This window comes from Heterodontus francisci, chromosome 48 (genome assembly GCF_036365525.1).
Source record: "Heterodontus francisci isolate sHetFra1 chromosome 48, sHetFra1.hap1, whole genome shotgun sequence".
Classification (NCBI taxonomy): domain Eukaryota; kingdom Metazoa; phylum Chordata; class Chondrichthyes; order Heterodontiformes; family Heterodontidae; genus Heterodontus; species Heterodontus francisci.
In genome coordinates this window covers 2,504,948-2,521,025 of record NC_090418.1, presented here as the reverse complement: position 1 = coordinate 2,521,025, position 16,078 = coordinate 2,504,948, and the positions used below count along the sequence as shown (strand labels likewise).

At 46.9% G+C, this 16,078-nt stretch overlaps 1 protein-coding gene and 1 pseudogene across 1 annotated transcript in view; both read left to right on the top strand.

Moving 5' to 3' along the window:
• LOC137357325 (disks large homolog 1-like) overlaps positions 1 to 16,078 on the top strand; it is a 377,389-nt gene that overhangs the window by 36,655 nt on the left and 324,656 nt on the right. The gene's annotated exons all lie outside the window — the stretch shown is intronic.
• Positions 1,900 to 2,860, top strand: LOC137357551 (small nuclear ribonucleoprotein-associated protein B' pseudogene; annotated as a pseudogene).

Here is a 16,078-nt window from a genome sequence, read left to right as displayed (position 1 = left end):
TGTTTCCCTGACTCATTCCCCATTTTGGCAGTTTTTGATATTACAGTGTGTAAAAGCAGATTATTAACAGGCTATTCAAACATGGTGTAAGAGGGCTTACAGCTGAGGCCAATCTGTCTTTACTCAACACCCTCACATGGGAACTTTCTCACTGGACAGTCACCGGCAGCAGTAATCCTTGTTGACACTCTTTGTCCTCCTCTCCAATACAGGAAACAGATAAAGACTTGCACTTCTGTAGCGCCTCAGGACATCCCAAAGCGCTTCACAGCCAATGAAGTACTTTTGAAGTGTAGTCGCTGTCGAAATGTAGGAAATGTAGCCGCCAATTTGGGCACAGCAAAATCCTACAGATAGCAATGTGATAATGACCAGATAATCTGCTTTTAGTGATGTTGGTTGAAAGATAATTATTGGCCCATGATACCAGGGAGAACTCCTCTGTCTGCTCTTCTTTAAAATAGTGCCCGTGGGACCTTTTAGATCTACCTGATTGGGCAGACAGGTCCTCGGTTTAGTATCTCATCTGAAAAACAGCACCTCCAGCAGCACAGCACTCCCTCAGTACTGGAACTCGGTGTGTTGTCCTGGATTATGGGGCTGAAGTCTCTGGAGTGGGACTTGAACCCGTGACCTATTGACTCAGAGCCGATGGTGCTACCCACTGAGCCAGAGGCTGACACTCTGGGGTAGCTCCACACGGACCACTGACCTGCCTTAGTGCCGCAGCAGTGCATCTTCCTACTGAGTCAGCAGAGATACCTTGTGAGTTTAATGTGTGCACGAGACAGGTGCTGAGAACCTAGGGCTTATTTCTCACTCCTGTGACACACCTGATATTCAGAGGTCTGAATATGCTGTGTGACGTTCAGTTCCTGGGGGCTGAGAGCTGTTGCCATGACTCACAATGAGAACGTTAACTATATTGAGGACCCAATGCAGTGCTGACTGGAACACTGTGGATTCTGAAGTGCTGTCTGCATGTTGCACAATTCTTTTGACTCACAGCTGTGACTGGTGCTTTCTGAAGGTCCACTACCAAAGAATGGTGCCTCTCCGTATAAGGAGGATTTTAGAGGGACAGAGTCTTCAATAAATAAATCTTCTCCCTCTACACTGTCCCATCAAACGCTCCCAGGGCAGGTAAAGCACGGGCGTTAGATACAGAGTAAAGCTCCCTCTACACTGTCCCCATCAAACACTCCCAGGACAGGTACAGCACGGGGTTAGATACAGAGTAAAGCTCCCTCTACACTGTCCCCATCAAACACTCCCAGGGCAGGTAAAGCACGGGGGTTAGATACAGAGTAAAGCTCCCTCTACACTGTCCCCATCAAACACTCCCAGGGCAGGTAAAGCACGGGGGTTAGATACAGAGTAAAGCTCCCTCTACACTGTCCCCATCAAACACTCCCAGGACAGGTACAGCACGGGGTTAGATACAGAGTAAAGCTCCCTCTACACTGTCCCCCATCAAACACTCCCAGGACAGGTACAGCACTGAGATTGGCTGGTCAATTTGGAGCACTTCCTGCCAGCAATCAGGGGGAGCAGCTGCACCTGTGCTGCAGCAACTGGGGAGAGGAGAGTGGAATAACTGCAAAGAGGTGACTGTTGCATGGAGACAGCTGCATTTACTGAGGAACTGTTGCACTTTTTCAAAGAAAAAAAAAAAAAAAAAAAAAAAAAAAAAAAAACGGGGTTAGATACAGAGTAAAGCTCCCTCTACACTGTCCCCATTAAACACTCTCAGGACAGGTACAGCACGGGGTTAGATACGGCCGGTCGTGCCATCGCGCGTGCACAGTTTGTCCAAGGGTCTCCAGTCATAGCAGCTTGTTGCGAGTGCGGTTTTCTACCTGCAGCTGTTCGCAGGAATTTTTTTTTCTCTACAATCAGTCAGGTTGTGCGCCCATCCCGCCCGCAATCATGAGGGTGGGTAAGAGCAGTAAGATGCTTCAGCATATTGACTACAGAATGAGATGCATCCTTCAGGATGGGCACATCTTCATTGGAACCTTCAAAGCTTTCGACAAACACATGAATCTCATCCTCTGTGACTGTGATGAGTTCAGGAAGATCAAGTCAAAAAACTCCAAGCAGCCTGAGCGGGAGGTGAAACGTGTTCTTGGACTGGTCCTACTTCGAGGTGAAACCCTGGTTTCTATGACCGTGGAAGGACCTCCTCCCAAAGACACCGAAATTGCTCGCGTGCCTCTTGCTGGTGTGGCCGGAGGTCCTGGTATTGGCCGGGCAGCAGGTCATGGTTTTCCTGCTGGGGCACCAATGCCACAGGCCCCAGCTGGGTTATCAGGTCCTGTCCAAGGAGTGGGAGGACCATCTCAGCAGGTGATGACACCCCAATCACGTGGAACGGTTGCAGCAGCTGCAGTCACGTCCAGTATCGCGGCAGCACCTCAACAGTATGCACCAGGCCGTGGAGGCTCACCACCAATGGGGCGAGGAGCTCCCCCACCAGGTATGATGGGTCCTCCTCCTGGTATGAGGCCACCTATGGGTCCACTAATGGGCATGCCTCTTGGAAGAGGCACACCAATGGGAATGCCACCAGGAATGAGACCCCCGCCACCAGGAATGCGAGGTCCTTCACCACCTGGCATGCATCCACCAAGGCCGTGAAAATAAAATTAGCAAGACGTTCAGGCTGACTAACTGCACCCAACTACGTGGGAATGTTTGGCCGTTGCAATGGGGGTGGTGTTCTGAGGAGAGACTTTCCAAATCTTGCCATTTATAATGGCTGGTGGCTGCAATGCAGTCGCTGACATTTCTGGGACTTGTATCAGTAGATTGGCATTACTGTAGATCTGGCGGGATTTGTGTTTCTTTTTACTGTGATATTTGACATTTTTATTAAAATGTTTTGGTTTAAAAAAAAAACGAAAAAAAAAAACGGGGTTAGATACAGAGTAAAGCTCCTTCTACACTGTCCCCATCAAACATTCCCAGGGCAAGTACAGCACGGGGGTTAGATACAAAAAAGAAAGACAGACTTAAATTTCTACAGCACCTATCACAACCTCGGATGTCCCAAAGTGCTTTATAACGAATGTACTTTCTGAAGCATAGTCACTGTTGTAATGTAGGAGATACGGCAGCCAATTTTCGCACAGCAAGCTCCCACAAACAGCAATGAAATAAATGACCAGATCATCTGTCTCATGTGCTGATTACTGAAATATGGCTGCAAGACAGTCAGGACTAGGAACTAAATATACCAAGTTATAAGGTCTACAGGAAAGGTAGGGAAAATGGTTGAGTGGGAGGAAAAGCCTTAGCGATTAAGGATGAAATTGCTTCAGTGATAAAAGGGGATGTAACGAGTGGAGACTTTAGGGTAGAATTAAGAAATAGATTGGGATTTAAGACTGTAGTCAGAGGTGTGTATAGGCTGCCTGGTAGTAGCTGTGCAGTGATAGCTTGTATAAATTCAGAGAATAGACAAGCATGTAGTAAAGGCAGAGTGATTTTTATGGGGGATTTTAACTTGTATCTGGATTGGGACAAGCAGACTAGCACATGTCAGAAAGGTAGTGAATTTCTTCAGTTTGATCCGGATAGTTTTCTGAAACAATAAGTCTTAGAACCAAGGGGGCAGGCCATATTAGATTTAGTAATGAGTATGTTTAGTAATGAGTTATGGCGGGCAGCCATAAAGACAGGGCTAAATTGTGGCGAGTCGAAGAGACTTAGTAGTTGGCAGGAAAAAAGACAGAGGCGCAAGGGGAGAGCCAACTGTGCAACAGCCCCAACAAACAAATTTCTCTGCAGCACCTGTGGAAGAGCCTGTCACTCCAGAATTGGCCTTTATAGCCACTCCAGGCGCTGCTTCACAAACCACTGACCACCTCCAGGCGCGTATCCATTGTCTCTCGAGATAAGGAGGCCCAAAAGAAATGAGTAAGGAGCCAGATTTAGTTAACAGCCTAATGGTGCATTAATCTAATAGTTATCATAATATGATCACGTTCAGTGTGGTATTTGGAAGGGAGAAACACGAAACAGCTACTAAGGTTCTAGATTTAGCTTCAGGTTTTAAAGGAAATAGGCGAGAACGTTGTAGATGCCCTAAACTATAATCTTCGAAGTTCTCTTGCTTTGGGAACCAATCCTTTAGATTGGAAAAATGCACCTGTCACTCCGCTATTAAAGTAAGTTGAGAGAGGAAACCCGGGGGATTATAGACCAGTTAGCCTAACATCTGTGGTTGGGAAATTACTAGAGCCTATAATTCAGGATAGAACGACTGAATACCTTGAAAATTTTCAGCTGATCAGAGAGGGCCACTTTGGATTTTTAAAAGGAAGATCATACTTGACGATCTGAATAAATTTTTTTGGAAAAGGAGGCTAGTTTTCAGGGGAATGTCTATAGATGTTATTTATTTGGACTTCCAGAGGTATTTGATAAAGTCCATCATAAGAGACTGTTAACTAAAGTTGAAACCCATGGAATTGAAGGCAAATTATTGACCTGGCTCGGAACTTTGGCTGATGAGCAGGAGACCGAGGCGGGTACTCTAATTGGCAGGATGTGACTAGTGGTGTCCCAGAAGGGACCTGTATTGGGGGTCTCAACTATTCATATTTAGTAACAAATTAGATGACTGGTAGAAAACACATATCCAAGTTGCCGATGACACAAAGATCAAGGTGGTAATATAAGCAGTGTAGCCAAAAGCGTAAAACTACAAAGTGATATTGATAGGTTTAGTAAATGGGCAAAACTGCGGCAAGTGGATTTCAATGTAGGCAAATATGAGGTCATCCACCTTTGGCCTAAAAAGGAAGAACAGAATATTTTCTAAATGATGAAAATCTAGAAACAGTGGATGTCTGAAGAGATTTGGGGTTTCAGGTCAACAGACCATTAAAATGCTATGAACTGTTACTGGAAGTAATCAAAAGTGGAATGCTGGCCTTCATATGTAGAGAGCTAGAATACAAGAGGGTAGAAGTCCTGCTTCAGCTATATAAAGCCCTGTTTAGACCACACCTGGAGTTACTGTGAACAGTTCTGGGCACCATATCTTAGGAAGGATACATTGGTCTTGGAGGGAGTGCAGTGTAGGTTTACCAGAATGATACCTCAACTGTAAGGGTTAAATTATGAGGAGAGATTAAACAAACTAGGAATAAAAACAGAAAATTCTGGAAATACTCAGCAGGTCTGGCAGCATCTGTGGGGAGATGTTTCAGGTCGACAACCTTTCAGCATTTTCTGTTTTTATCTCCGATTTCCAGCATCTGCAGTATTTTGTCCTTACACAAACTGGGGTTGTATCCCCCGGAATTCAGAAGGTTAAGGGGTGATTTGATTGAAGTTTTCAACACATTAAGGGAATCAGATAAGGTGGATAAAGAGAAACTATTTCTGCTGGCTGGGGAGACTAGGACCACAGGGCGTAGTCTAGAAATTCGAGCCAGACCTTTCAGGAGTGAAATTAGGAAACACTTCTACACAGAAAGGGTGGTAGAAGTTTGGAACTCTGTTCCGCGAACCACGAGTGATGCTCAATCAGTTGTAAATTTTAAATCTGGGATTGATAGATTTTTGTTGACCAAAGCTTTTAAGGGGTAGGGGGCAAAGGTCAATGTATGGAGTTAGGTCACAGTTCAGCCATGATGCCATTGAATGACAGAACAGGATTGAGGGGCTGCATGGCCACCTCCCGTTCCTATATTCCTATGCCTTAAAGGAGGAGAGAGAGGTGGAGAGGTTTAGAGAGGGAATTCCAGAGCTTAGGGCCCAGACAGCTGAAGGCATAGCCGCCAATGGTGAAGCGATAAAAATTGGAAATGCAAGAGGCTAGAATTGGAGGAGCTCAGAGATCTCAGAGGGTTGTAGGGCTGGAGGAGGTTACAGAGGCAGGGAGAGGGTGAGGCCATGGAGTGATTTGAAAATAAGGCTGAGAATTTTAAGACCGAGGCGTTGCCAGACCGGAAGCCGGTGTAGTCCAGCGAACACAGGTGGTGATGGGTGAACAGGACAAGGTGCGGGTTAGAATACGAGCAACAGTGTTTTGAGGGAGCTCAGTGGAGTTTTTGCTGAAGGGCCACCACCAAGAGTTAATGGCTTTGCAGGAGGAGATAATCAGGAGCAACTACCCCATCTCCCTGGCCAACAATGTTCCCTAGATTGGCATCAGACAGTTTCCAACAAAATATTCTGGTTTTAAAGGGACAAAACTAGAAACGTATATACATTTCTTTACCTATTCTGTTTAGTGCTCAGGCTAATCATTGCAGGTCAAGCACCAGGAGTGAGCTTGGGATGCAAATGCTCTTCTAGGACCAGATTAACTAGTTTACTTTTAATCATTGCTCTTGATCCAACACTGGATGCCCTTGATTGATAACAGAAGAGGTCAGGCACAACTGTTGAAGTGTGGCAGCTGTTTCCATGGAGTTTAAAAATGGAGTGAAAATCAGCAGTGTTATGAGAGGCTCTTGCTTGACAAATGGACCTCCATCCCTCCCTCCCTCCCTTTCACTCACACTGAAGTGAAAGGGAAGAGCACCTTGTGTATAGACACCAATGTGTCAGCCAATGATTTGGAGGCAGGGCGGGTAATATGGCAGAATTCACATCAAACAGTCTATTTTACAGAAAACAGTTTACAGGGCCTACATAAAAACAATCTCTACGAGCTACAGCAAACAGAACTCATGACCGAAACTATAGCAGAATCTCCCGATAAAGCAGGGTGATTTCTCCAGCAAAATGCAGTGAGTGGAGGATGGTTACACAATACAAATGATGCAGCCTTCCATTGCTCACTGCCAACGGAGAACTTAGTGGGCATCTTCTGATCATTTTCCCCTGTGTTTCAGCTTTCCTGTTGATGAGGCTGGCTGATGCTGACCCACTATGGGGGCTGGTCAAGGGTGATTTGGAGTCTCGAGCATGTTTTTGATGTTTAGCTGTTATAATGGAACTTTATTCACTCTGCATCTTTGACACATTACTTTGCTAAACCCTCCACTGGTCGCTCACTCTGTCTGTCTCCTAAATCCTCTACCTTTCACTCTATGTACATTTATCTGAATGCGTGAATTAAAGCGTGTAAAGCCACTTATTGCTTCCTGTTTCAATCAGCGTGTTTTTCTAAGCTTAGCTTCAAACTTTAATATTTTGCTTTATCTCTGGCGCTGTCGATCTCTGTAGACTCCTCCAGCCCCACAACCCTCCGAGATCTCTGAGCTCCTCTAATTTTGGCCTCTTGCTCCACCATTCATGGCCATGCCTTCAACTGCCTGGGTCCTAAGCTCTGGAATTCCTTCCCTAAACACCTCCGCACCTCTCTCCTCCTTTTAAGACGATCCGTAAAACCTACCTCTTTGACCATGTTTTTAGTCACCTGTCATATCTCTTTTAAAAAAAAATACAGATTTGCATTTCTATAGTGCCTTTCACGACCACAGGACATCCTAAAGCGCTTTATATTCAGTCAAGTACTTTTGAAGTGTCACTGTTATAATGTAGGAAATGTACTGCAAACTCCCACAAACAGCAATGTGATAATGACCAGATAATCTGCTTTTGTGATGTTGATTTGAGAAACACATATTGGTCCCAGGACCGCCTGTGGAGAACTCCCCTGCTTTTATTTGAAATAGTGGTCATGGGACCTTTTACATCCATTTGAGAGGGCAGATGAGACCATGGTTTAACATCTCATCTGAAAGATGGCACCTCTGATAGTGTAGTGCTCCTCAGTACTGCCCCTCCAATAGTACAGCACTCCCTCAGTACTGCACTGGAGTGTCAACCTAGATTTTTGTGCTCAAGTCCTGTAGTGGGACTTGAACCCACAATCTTTTGACTCAAAGGTGAGAATACTACCCACTGAGCCACAGCTGTCATAGACTGTTCATATCAGCAAAACGTTCTGCTTAAATTAACCATGCTTACATCTGGGACTTTTATTCAGAACCTCCTTTCAAACCTGAATAGCGTTGCAGTCCATGTTGTTATTAATACATTACAAAAGGTCTAATCATTAAACAGTGCACAACTTTCAATGTGCAGCATTATTGCATGTCATGCACGCGTGCACACGCACACACAGAGCTCAAATATAATAACTTGTCTCTGCTTCCTGTGTAAATACCTCAGGAGGAAGTTTGACATTTACAGATGATGCTGCCATGATAATTTTATGCTTTAAAAAATAAAATTGCCTAAATTGCTTCTAATAATGGGTTCCCTCAATAGAATTCCTTGCAAGTTGATTCAACCAAAATTGAATTGCTTTGTTCTTCCCTTCTCACTGCTTCTCCCTTGCCCCACTCCTCTCCTCAAGGTGTTGACTAGAGTGTAGAGAAAATGGAGTTGTTCTGTTTAGAGCAAAGAAGGTTAAGGGGAGATTTAATTGAGCTGTTCAAAATCATGATGGGTTTTGGTAGAGTAAATATGGAGAAACTGATTCCAGTGGCAGGAGGGTTGGTAACCAGAGGACACAGGTTTAAGATAGTTGGCAAAAGAACCAGAGTGGAAATGAAGAGAATTTCCTTCTTCTAGATAAACACAGCAAGTTGTGATGATCTGGAATGCGCTGCCTGAAAGGGCGGTGGAAGCAGATTCAATAGTAACTTTCCCAAGGGAATTGGATAAATACTTGAAAAGGAGAAATTTGCGGGGCTATGGGGAAAGAGCAGGGGGGAGTGGGACTAATTGGATACCTCTTTCAAAGAACCAGCACAGGCATGATGGGCCAAATGGCCTCCTTATGAGCTTATATAATCTGTGATTCTCGCTGGGATACAATGTTCTTGCTGCCCTCTAGTATCTGCCCCAATTAACTATTCTGCATGAACGAGTTGAGGCAGTGGGCGGGCAATGTGACTGTGGGAAGCATCGCCACTCCAAGTCTAATCCTGACCTCACGCATTTACACTTCCCATCACTGAATAGTATGTCAGCAAAGGAATATGGGGTTGTTTTTTAGTTTTTTTAGAGATACAGCACTGAAACAGGCCCTTCGGCCCACCGAGTCTGTGCCGACCATCAACCACCCATTTATACTAATCCTACACTAATCCCATATTCCTACCACATCCCTACCTGTCCCTATATTTCCCTACCACCTACCTATACTAGGGGCAATTTATAATGGCCAATTAACCTAGCAACCTGCAAGTCTTTAGCATGTGGGAGGAAACCGGAGCACCCGGAGGAAACCCACGCAGACACAGGGAGAACTTGCAAACTCCACACAGGCAGTACCCAGAATTGAACCGGGGTCGCTGGAGCTGTGAAGCTGCGGTGCTAACCACTGCGCCACTGTGCCGCCACGTTTTGTTTATATTCTCACGAACTCGGGAGCGTCGAGCAACAAATGATGTGCTGTGTGAGATCAAGTAACCCAACATGGACCGGAGATCAGAGTTGCCATCCCTCCAGGTTTGCCCTGGAATTCTGATGGAGGGACATCGACCTGAAACGTTAACTCTCCCTCAGTGTTGCCCCTCTGACGGTGCGGCGCTCCCTCAGTCATGGCACTGGGAGTTCCAGCCTTGGGTTTGTTGGTGAAGGCTCTGGAGTGAGGCTGAACTCTGACTCAGAGGCGAGAGTGCTACCCGCTGAGCCACAGCTGAAATGCTGAAAATGCAGGTTCTAGGAGGACAGGGAATCAGTTTGTGTGACAATCGCAGTGAAGATATGAGAAGATATATTACACTAGAGTGGAGATTTTGGAGCTGGAGAAGAATGAGGGGGGAAGGTGAGGGGTGTGTTGTACAGACACTGTGCGAAGTGAGTTTAGTATAAGATTTGGACCCATTTCCATGGAGGACACAGACTTCCTGCAATGCAATAAAAGATGAGCTTCAAATTGGCAATCTCATGGCTGGCTGGTGAGTGAATGAACTTATCCGTCAGGTGCAACGATGCAGTCAAAAATTTAGATAGAGTCGCGTTCTGCTCTCGCCTCTACCCTGCACCTTTTTGAAATAAAAAAAAACATTGTCTCAGTCTGTAGGCATCACCAACTCTTCCCCTTTCCCATTCCTCATGTGTGAAATCAGAATGTTTGACTGTGGAAGCAATCACAATCTGACATCACTCAACATCGACACAGAACAATGATTTTTTAAAATTCTTTTACAGGATGTGGGTGTCGCTGGCCAGGCCAGCATTTATTGCCCATCTCTAATTGCCCTTGAGAAGGTGGTGGTGAGCTCCTGCCTTGAACCACTGCAGTCCATGTGGGGTAGGTACACCCAAAGAAGGGAGTTCCAGGATTAAGATATGATTTGCTGAGTATGACTATGTCAGGCTGTTGCTTGACTAGTCTGCGGGACAGCTCTCCCAATTTTGGCACAAGCCCCCAGTTGTTAGTAAGGAGGACTTTGCAGGTTGACAGGGCTGGGTGTGCCATTGTTGTTAGCAGTGCCAAGGTCGATGCTGGGTGCTCCGTCCAGTTTCTTTCCTTTTCGACTTTTCTCTAGCGGTTTCGAACATTTGAATGGCTTGCTGGGCCATTTCAGAAGGAAATTTTCTCTTTACTTCTCTCTCAACAACATCTTGCATTTATATAGCATCTTTAATGTAATAAAACGTCCCAAGGCCCTTCAAAGGGGCAGAATAAAACGAAATATGGCAGTCAGCCACAGAAGGAGATATTAGGACAGGTGACCAAAAGCTTGGTCAATGAGGCAGGTTTTAAAGACTGTCTTAAAGGAAGAGAGAGAGTCGGAGAGGTTTAGGAAGGGAATTCCAGAGCTTATAGTCCAGGTAGCTGAAGGCACGGCCGCCAGTGGTGGAATGATTAAAGTCGGGGATGCTCAAGAGGCCAGAATTGGAGGAGCGCAGAGATCTCAGAGGGTTGTGGACTGGAGGAGGTTACAGGGATAGGGAGGGACAAGGCCGGGGGTGGGGGCAGAATTTGAAAACAAGGATGAAATTTTAAAATTGAGGCATTGCTTAACTGGGAAACAATATAGGCCAGCGAACACAGAGGGTGATGTTTAATTCAACTTGGTGCAAGTAAGAACACGGGCACAACAGTTTTGGGTGACCTCAAGTTTCCAGAGGGTAGAAGGTCGGACACTGGCCAGGAGTGCATTAGAATAGTCAGGTCTATTGGTAACAAAGGCATGGATGAGGGTTTCAGCAGCAGCTGGGCTGAGGCAGGGTGGAGTCGGGCAATATTACAGAGGTAGAAACAGGGGGTCTTAGTGACGGTTTGGAAATGTGGCTGGAAGCTCATCTTGGGGTCGGATATGACACCAAGGTTGGAAACAGCCTGGTTTAGCCTCAGACAGTTGCCCGGGAGATGGATGGAGTCTGTAGCTAGGGAATGGAGTTTGTGGCAAGGTCTGAAGACAATGGCTTCGGCCTTCCCGGTATTTAATTGGAGGAAATTTTTGCTTATCCAGTACTGGATGTTGGAGAAACAGCCTGATAATTTAGCAACACCGGAGGGGTTGAAAGAGATAGTGGTGCGGTAGAGCTGGGTGCTGTCAGCTTACATGTGAAAACTGACACCGTGAATTCAGATGAACTCCTTGACATTAAGATGATCCTGAAAACTGACCTCTTTGAATAAGCTTTTGGTCACCTGTCCTAATATTTCCTTCCGTGGGCACGGTATTGAATTTTGTTTGCTAATCGCTGCTGTGAAGTGCCTTGAGACATTTTACTGCGTTAAAAGGTGCTATGTAAATGCAAGTTGTTGTTGAACACAGTGTGATGGTTTATGAAAATGGCTGCACCTGATGGCAATCGCACACCTCCCCGTATTTTAATTAGGAAAAATTACAACAACTGGTGAAACATATGTTCACAAAGTGACAGCATGATATTCACTGCACACAATTACACGCTTGGCTGCCCTGGGCTATTGAAAATCAATTAGCTGCCTGTGCAATTCCACACTGGGGAGGCAAGAGGCCATCACTGACTGTGACTTGGAAACACTGGCTGGCCAATCCAGGGGCTGGCCCTGGTTTCAACCAGAGACTCTTTATTTGAGTGGTTAACTATGGAATTCTGAGCAGTGTCAGATGTTTCTCACACGTGTTCCGCAATGTGGGGAAAGTGGGTTATCCACACTTGGAATGAATTTCCAGCAACAGTGAATAGGAACAAGGAAACATCAGCAACAGGAGCAAATGGAAGAAACTGGATCAGGAGGAGATCATTCAGCCCCTCAAGTGCTGCACTGTCGGAGGGTCAGTACTGAGGGAGCGCTGCACTGTCGGAGGGTCAGTACTGAGGGAGCGCTGCACTGTCGGAGGGTCAGTACTGAGGGAGCGCTGCATTTAGAGTCATAGAGTCGTACAGCATAGAAACAGGCCCTTCGGCCCACTGCGTTCATGCCGACCATAATGCCTATCGATACTAATCCCACCTGCCTGCATTAATTCCATATCCCTCTATGCCTTGCTCATTCAAGTACCTGTCCAGATGCCTCTTAAATGTCGCTACTGTTCCTGCCTCCACCACCTCCTCAGGCAGCTCATTCCAGATACCCACTATTCTTTGTGAAAAATTTACCCCTTTGATCCCCTTTAAACCTCCTCCCTCTCACCTTAAGTCTATGCCCTCTAGTTTCAGTCATCCCTACCATGGGAAACAGACTCTGGCTATCTACCCTATCTATGCCTCTCATAATTTTATATACCTCTATCATGTCCCCTCTCAGCCTCCTTCGCTTCAGGGAAAACAGACCCAGCCTATCCAATCTCTCTTTATAACTCACGCCCTCCAAACCAGGCAACATCCTTGTGAATCCGTTCTGCACCCTCTCTAGCTTAATCACATCTTTCCTGCAGTGCAGCGACCAGAACTGCAAACAGTACTCCAAATGCGGCCTAACCAACGTTATGTACAACTGTAACGTGACGTCCCAACTCTTGTACTCAATGCCTTGGCCGATGAAGGCAAGCACGCCATACGCCTTCTTCACCACCCTGTCTACCTGTGTTGCCACTTTCAGGGAACTATGTACTTGCACCCCAAAGGTGTCTCTGCTTGACAACACTCCCCAGTGCCCTGCCATTCACTGTATATGTCCTGCCCTGGTTTAACTTCCCAAAATGCATCACTTCGCACTTGTCTGTGTTAAATTCCATTTGCTGATCCCTTGCCCACTTTCCCAGTTGATATATATTCTGTTGTAACCTGAGACAACTTTCTTCACTGTCCACTATACCACCAATTTTGGTGTCATCTGCAGACTTACTAATCATGCCCCCTACATTCTCATCCAAGTCATTAATATATATGACAAACAACAGAGGGCCCAGCACCGATCCCTTCGGCACACCACTGGTCACCGGCCTCCAATCTGAAAAACAACCCTCCACTACCACCCTCTGCCTCCTATCACCAAGCCAATTTTGTATCCAATTGGCTATCTCACCCAGGATCCCGTGTATTTGAACATTCTGGACCAGCCTACCATGCGGGACCTTGTCAAAGGCCTTGCTAAAGTCCATGTAGACAACGTCCACCACCCTGCCCTCGTCAATCCTCTTGGTCACCTCCTCAAAAAGCTCAATCAAATTCGTGAGACATGATTTCCCACGCACAAAGCCAAGCTGACTATCCCTAATCAGACCTTGCCTTTCCAAATGCATATAAATCCTGTCTCTCAGAATCCCTTACAATAACTTTCCCACCACTGATGTAAGGCTCACCGGCCTGTAGTTCCCTGGCTTATCCCTGCTGTCCTTCTTAAATAAAGACACAACATTAGCTATCCTCCAGTCTTCCGGTACCTCATCCATGGCTAACAATGATACAAAAATCTCTGCCAGGGCCCCAGCAATCTCCTCCCTTGCTTCCCATAGCATCCTAGGATACACCTGGTCAGGCCCTGGGGATTTATCCACCTTAATGCGTTTCAAAACCTCCAACAAACTCCTCCTTTGTAATGTTGATATGCTCCAGGATATCGTTGTTCCCTCCCTTGAACTCTCTAGCTTCCATGACCTTTTCCACGGTAAATACAGACGAGAAGTATTCATTTAAGACCTCGCCCATTTCCCGTGGCTCCACACATGGATTACCACACTGCTCCTTAAGGGGACCTACTCTCTCCCTTGCTACCCTTTTACTCTTAATATACTTATCGAATCTTTTAGAATTCTCCTCTATCTTATCTGACAGGGAAATCTCATGGCCCGTCTTTGCCCTCCTAATTTCCTTCTTAAGTGTACTCCGACATCCCTTATACTCTTCGAGGGACTCGCTTAATCCCAGCTGCCTATACCTGACGTATGCCTCCTTCTTTGTCCTGAGCAGACCCTCAATATCCCTCATCAACCAAGGTTCCCTAAACTTGCCAGCCTTGCCCTTCAATCTAACAGAAACATGCCGGCCCTGAACTCTTCCTATCTCACCTTTTAAAAGCCTCCCGCTTGCCAGATGTCCCTTGGCCTGTTAACAGTCTCTCCCAATCAACTTTTGAGAGTTCCTGTCTGATGCCATAGAAATTAGCCTTCCCCCAATTTAGGACTTCAACCTGAGGACCAGTCCTATCCTTTTCCATAACTATCTTGAAGCTAATAGAATTATAGTCACTGGTCCCAAAGTGCTCCCCCGCTGACATGTGAACCACCTGCCCATCCTCATTTCCGAAGAGGAGGTTGAGTGTAGTCCCTTCTCTAGTAGGGCCATCCACATACTGCTTCAGAAAACTATCCTCGACACACTTAACAAATTCTTCCCCATCTGATCCCTCAGCATTAAGGCAGTCCCAGTCAATATTAGGGAAGTTAAAATCACCAACTATTACAGCCCTATAATTCCTACACCTATCTGCGATTTCCCTACATATATGCTCCTCCAATTCTCTCTGACTATTGGGGGGCCTATAGTATAATCCCTTTCTTATTTCTAAGTTCTACCCATATGGCCTCGCTGGAAGTTCCCCCCCCCATTTTTGGAGGGGCAGTACGAAGGGAGCACTGGACTGTTGGAGGGTCAGTACTGAGGGAGCGCAGCACTATTGGAGGATCAGTACTGAGGGAGTGCTGCACTGTCAGATGGTCAGTACTGAGGGAGGGCTGCACTGTCGGAGGGTCAGTATTGAGGGAGTGCCGCACTGTTGGGGGATCAGTACTGTGGGAGCGTCGCAGTTTTGGTGGTTCAGTATTGAGGAAGCGCTGCACTGTTGGAGGATCACTACTGAGGGAGGGCCGCACTGTCGGAGGGTCAGTACTGAGGGAGTGCTGCACTGTTGGAGGATCACTACTGAGGGAGGGCCGCACTGTCGGAGGGTCAGTACTGAGGGAGGGCCGCACTGTCGGAGGGTCAGTACTGAGGGAGTGCTGCACTGTCGGAGGGTCAGTACTGAGGGAGTGCTGCACTGTCGGAGGGTCAGTACTGAGGGAGTGCTGCACTGTCGGAGGGTCAGTACTGAGGGAGTGCTGCACTGTCGGAGGGTCAGTACTGAGGGAGTGCTGCACTGTCGGAGGGTCAGTACTGAGGGAGTGCTGCACTGTCGGAGGGCCAGTACTGAGGGAGTGCTGCGCCGTCAGGTGGTCAGTACCGAGGGACTGCTGCACTGTTGGAGGATCAGTACTGAGGGAGCGCCGCACTGTTGGACGGTCAGTACTGAGGGAGGGCTGTACTGTTGGAGGATCAGTACTGAGGGAGCGCCGCACTGTTGGACGGTCAGTACTGAGGGAGGGCTGTACTGTTGGACGGTCAGTACTGAGGGAGGGCTGTACTGTTGGAGGATCAGTACTGAGGGAACGCCACACTGTTAGATGTTCAGTACTGAGGGAGGGCTGGACTGTCAGATGGTCAGTACTGAGGGAGGGCTGCACTGTTGGAGGGTCAGTACTGAGGGAGTGCTGCTCTGTTAGATGGTCAGTACTGAGGGAGTGCTGCAGTATCGGAGGGTCAGTACTGAGGGAGTGTCGGAGGATCAGTACTGAGGGAGCGCCGCATTGTCGGAAGGTCAGTACTGAGGGAGTGCTGCAGTGTTGGAGGATCAGTACTGAGGGAGTGCTGCACTGTCAGATGGTCACTACTGAGGGCGGGCTGTACTGTCGGAGGGTCAGTACTGAGGGAGTGCTGCAGTGTCAGATGGTCAGTACTA